Genomic DNA, 5,786 nt, shown 5'->3' on the forward strand with positions numbered 1-5,786 from the left:
ACCACTGCAACAGCGTCCTGTACGACACATCCGCCAAAACCATCAACAAACCACAATACACCCAGAACTCGGCTGCAGGTCTCCAGAGACCTCCCCCCCAGTCCAGACGGCGAACACGGATGGATCAGACTCAGGATTTGTTTTTCCTTTTTGGGAAACATTTACGAAAGAGCAAAACTGACCAGAATTCCAGGGAAATTCAAAATGGCTACCCTCTATTTGACTTTAGTTCCAAGAACTCAAAATGTATCTATTATTTATTAAAAAATAATAATATTTAAGTTAACTATCATGTTCAACTTAATATTTACTTGAAATTCTTAGGTAATTGATTTCAGCAAACATTGTGTTTTACAATGTAGTTATGTAGCTTCCTGCAGATTGGATGTAGATGTTCTACAAAACTGATTAATCATTAAAGTAGTTTAAATTGCTAAATTAAATCATCTACATGGTGCGAATGAGCTGCAGACCGAAGCTGCTCCAAAAGGGTGGAAGAGGAAACCCATCGTCTTACCCAGCAAGCGAGATATAGATCTATCTATACACACACACACACACACACACACACACACACACACACACACACACTAATCCAGATCCTCGCTAAATTTAAGTGCAATACCCACAGTTTAACACAACCATGGTAGCTAACGTAACTAGCCGGGTTCGAACGCTTAGCTGTAGAATTTGGCTAAGTTGGTAGCTAACGTTAATGTGTTCCATCGGCTCTGCTAATCAGCACGACGCTCACTTGGGTTTGGCTAATTGCTGCTCTGAGGCTTTAGAGCCAAACCAGCAACACCTGTTAATTCCACTGTTGAACAAAATGAAGCACCATGGGAGGACTATGAATCATTTATTTAAAATAATTAAAATGACACATTTTTTTCATAGGACAGTCGGTTCTAATAGTCATTTTTTTCTCTGTCCTGGTGGTCTAGCAAGACGTTCTGGTGGTCTCGCTAGATGTCCTGGTGGTCTAGCAAGACGTTCTGGTGGTCTTGCCAGATGTCCTGGTGGTCTAGCAAGATGTTCTGGTGGTCTCGCTAGATGTCCTGGTGGTCTAGCAAGACGTTCTGGTGGTCTCTCTAGATGTCCTGGTGGTCTAGCAAGACGTTCTGGTGGTCTCGCTAGATGTCCTGGTGGTCTAGCAAGATGTTCTGGTGGTCTCGCTAGATGTCCTGGTGGTCTAGCAAGATGTTCTGGTGGTCTCGCTAGATGTCCTGGTGGTCTAGCAAGACGTTCTGGTGGTCTCGCTAGATGTCCTGGTGGTCTAGCTAGACGTCCTGGTGGTCTAGCAAGATGTTCTGGTGGTCTAGCAAGATGTTCTGGTGGTCTCACTAGATGTCCTGGTGGTCTAGCAAGACGTTCTGGTGGTCTAGCAAGACGTTCTGATGGTCTAGCAAGATGTCCTGGTGGTCTAGCAAGACGTGCTGGTGGTCTAGCAAGACGTCCTGGTGGTCTAGCTAGATGTCCTGGTGGTCTAGCAAGACGTTCTGGTGGTCTCGCCAGATGTCCTGGTGGTCTAGCATAATGGCAAGACATCGCAAGATTTCCTGTTCAAAAAACAAATATTGACAATTTGTATAATTAGTGTCCGAGCAACCGACGTAGTCAGTCCGACGGGACTGTTATCATTGTGAGGATTCTTTTATTTGTGATTAGGCGCATTGTGAGGGTATTTGCCATAATCAAAAACTCACCAAATTTGTCACGTACTTGTCAGGCTTGGTGAAAACAGCCGTCTGATATAGGCTTCATATTTGCGCTATAAAAATTTTTAAAAAGCAAAAAAACCCTCTAGCACCCCCTAGAAAGTGGACTGGCGGCGCCCCTTTAATGTCCAATTGACTTGAAATGTAACACTTACCATCAGCTTTGAAGCATGCCATTAAGTTTAATGAATTAAGTCATCTGCTGCTGGACAGCTTTGCAGACATCTATGCAGCAGGAGCATCTTCTCCTGGGCCCCGCCCTTACGTCGCACCAGGACGTCAAGGGTCTCACTGCTCACCTGCAGGAAGCGGTTGTACAAAAAAACTGTACATATTTATCATAGAAGATGAACGAGGACTTTAGATGAGTTAATCTAGAGGCAAAAACATACCAAGCAACTGATATATTCAGATGAATACTGCAACACAAATCCACATGTAATACTCAGTGGGGAGTTGGAGGGACTGCCTGACAGCCTCCACCCCTGCATGCTTGAAGGTGGGCAGTTTGGTGGCCACTTTCTAAACAAACAACATTACACAGTACACAAGAAATCAACAACACATGTCATTGATGATGATACCTTATGAACACAGATCACAGGCAAAAAACACACTGGATATTAAATCTTCAACAAACAGCTTTCCAAATTCTACCTACATGGAAAACAACAAATGCTGCGCCCGGTTCGTCCTGGTGGTCTAGCATGACAGCAAGACGTGCTGGTGGTCTAGCATGACAGCAAGACGTGCTGGTGGTCTAGCATGACAGCAAGACATCCTGGTGGTCTAGCATGACAGCAAGACGTGCTGGTGGTCTAGCATGACAGCAAGACGTCCTGGTGGTCTAGCATGACAGCATGATGTCCTGGTGGTCTAGCATGACAGCATGATGTCCTGGTGGTCTAGCATGACAGCACGATGTCTTGGTGGTCTAGCATGACAGCATGATGTCCTGGTGGTCTAGCATAACAGCAAGACGTCCTGGTGGTCTAGCATGACAGCAAGACGTGCTAGTGGTCTAGCATGACAGCATGATGTCCTGGTGGTCTAGCATGACAACAAGACATCCTGGTGGTCTAGCATGACAGCATGATGTCCTGGTGGTCTAGCATGACAGCATGATGTCCTGGTGGTCTAGCATGACAGCATGATGTCCTGGTGGTCTAGCATGACAGCACGATGTCTTGGTGGTCTAGCATGACAGCATGATGTCCTGGTGGTCTAGCATGACAGCATGATGTCCTGGTGGTCTAGCATGACAGCAAGACGTCCTGGTGGTCTAGCATGACAGCATGATGTCCTGGTGGTCTAGCATGACAGCAAGACGTCCTGGTGGTCTAGCATGACAGCAAGACGTCCTGGTGGTCTAGCATGACAGCAAGACGTCCTGGTGGTCTAGCATGACAGCAAGACGTCCTGGTGGTCTAGCATGACAGCAAGACGTCCTGGTGGTCTAGCATGAAAATAATATTGACAATTTGTATAATGAGGGTTCAGGTGACCGAGGTAGTCCGTCCTGTTGTTAAGAGTAGATAAGTATTACATCAATTTGGATTGATCAATTTGTGTCAGATTTTCTGGTACTTTGAAAGTTGAACTATTAACACAAAATCTAAAAATATATATTTTATTCACTAACCTGTAAAGTGTATTTACCAATCTGATAAAATGACTTAAAGCCTAAACCAACTCAAAGTGCCTTGAAACAGTGAGTGTGTAGAACTAAAGTGCATAAATCCAGTAGATAAGAACTTTAGTGGTAAAACAAATATAAAAGACAAACAATAACACACAGTTCACTCTTAAATAAACTACGTAAAACATTTGGTCCATTGGTAAAGAGAAACGGTGCAGTATATCACAAGATACTCACTGGGTTGTAGCTTGGTGCTAGCTCAAGTGCACATGGTGGGCTGTAGAAACCCATCCAGCACAGACCTCTGGAACAGAAATAGGTCTGTCAGGAGTCGCAAGGTCCTCTTTGTGTAGTCCTGTCAGCCATCTTGCGTGCGTCGCCCAAATTTTCTGACTATCCCTCAAAGCTACGCAAGCCGTTCGCAGCCCGCAAGACTGTGATTGGTCCGCTAACCACGTCCTTTCTGAGTCTCATATTTCCGGTTTCATAGCATAATACCGTTGTTTCTAAAAGGGCGACTGTGGTGCCCACATAAAAGCATATATATATATATATGGATAAAAGCATATATATATATATGGATAAAAGCATATATATATATATATATATATATATATATATATATATATATATATATATATATATATATATATATGGATAAAAGCATATATATTTATATATGGATAAAAGCATATATATATATATGGATAAAAGCATATATATATATATATGGATAAAAGCATATATATATATGGATAAAAGCATATATATATATGGATAAAAGCATATATATATATATATGGATAAAAGCATATATATATATATGGATAAAAGCATATATATATATATGGATAAAAGCATATATATATATATATATATATATATATATATATATGGATAAAAGCATATATATATATATATATATATATATATATATATATATATATATATATATATGGATAAAAGCATATATATATATATATGGATTATGGATAAAAGCATATATATATATATATATATATATGGATAAAAGCATATATATATATATATATGGATAAAAGCATATATATATATATATATATGGATAAAAGCATATATATATATATATATGGATAAAAGCATATATATATATATATGGATAAAAGCATATATATATATATATGGATAAAAGCATATATATATATATATATGGATAAAAGCATATATATATATATATATGGATAAAAGCATATATATATATATATATGGATAAAAGCATATATATATATATATATATATATATATATATATATATATGGATAAAAGCATATATATATATATATATATATATATATATATATATATATATATATATATATATATGGATAAAAGCATATATTATATATATATATATATATATATATATATATATGGATAAAAGCATATATATATATATATATATATATATATATATATGGATAAAAGCATATATATATATATATGGATAAAAGCATATATATATATATATGGATAAAAGCATATATATATATATATATATATATATATGGATAAAAGCATATGGATAAAAGCATATATATATATATATGGATAAAAGCATATATATATATATGGATAAAAGCATATATATATATATATATATATATATATATATATATATATATATATATATATATATATATAAACACTTTTGGTTTCGTAACAAAGTTTTCATGTCCTACCTCTTCATAAGCCACTCAGGTCAGGCTTCCTCACGTGCACACACATTATTAGCTTTGCGGTCTGTTAAGCTAGCTTGCTCAAGCACGTGTCGATCAAATCTGTAAACATCGGATCAATTAAATCCCCGTCGGCGCATTTAGTGACATGCAGTACATTTCGTGACTTCTATACACTTAAATTAATCAACAACTTTCCACGGTTTGTATATAAATAAGATTTAGAACATATTTTACTTACGTGGAAAACAGCGAAAGCTGCGCCCGGTTCGTCACTTGGAAAGAAGGATTTTACTTCCGGTTTGGCGCTCTTCGTCTCGCGGGCTTTCGCTGAGGAAAAGCGCCCTCTGGCGGCTCTAGTGGGGACAGCATCTCTCCCACGCGTGAGTTTATGTCTCAATCTCTTAAATGTCAAGTCTTCTTCAATACAGCATGATGTTCATTTAGTGCATTATGGTCATTTACAGTCAAACAGACCATAAAGCAGGGGAAGCTTTAGGGGCGGGGCTACACATACCTCTGCAGCTGGTGGGGAGAAAACAAACAAACAACAATAACTTTCACCACATGATGACACAACTAATGTGTGAATAAAGACTTAAGAACAAAACTAATCTTCTAATGTATATCTTCTGGTAAAATAAACGCTGAAAAAGATAAAACAGAATAATATGTGACTGAGAGAGTCGACTCAGAGTCGAGTAGGAGGATTTC

The 5,786-nt window shown here is 38.0% G+C and overlaps 1 long non-coding RNA gene across 3 annotated transcripts; it reads right to left on the minus strand.

Moving 5' to 3' along the window:
* Window positions 1-846: 846 nt before the first annotated feature.
* Window positions 847-5,404, minus strand: LOC137799567 (uncharacterized). 3 transcript variants are annotated; one of them, XR_011079429.1, is made up of 7 exons: window positions 5,314-5,404; window positions 5,076-5,174; window positions 3,595-3,661; window positions 2,380-3,174; window positions 2,111-2,240; window positions 1,874-2,017; window positions 847-1,559 (listed from the first exon to the last, which is right to left on the minus strand). It is a non-coding gene; the product is annotated as an uncharacterized lncRNA (long non-coding RNA). The 3 variants fall into 3 exon arrangements; XR_011079430.1 differs by lacking the exon at window positions 2,380-3,174; XR_011079431.1 differs by lacking the exon at window positions 2,111-2,240.
* Between the last annotated feature and the right edge of the window lie 382 nt (window positions 5,405-5,786).

This window comes from Clinocottus analis, unplaced genomic scaffold (genome assembly GCF_023055335.1).
Source record: "Clinocottus analis isolate CAN_PGR_092001 unplaced genomic scaffold, fCliAna1.0.p SCAF_36, whole genome shotgun sequence".
In the NCBI taxonomy this organism is placed as follows: Eukaryota; Metazoa; Chordata; class Actinopteri; order Perciformes; family Cottidae; genus Clinocottus; species Clinocottus analis.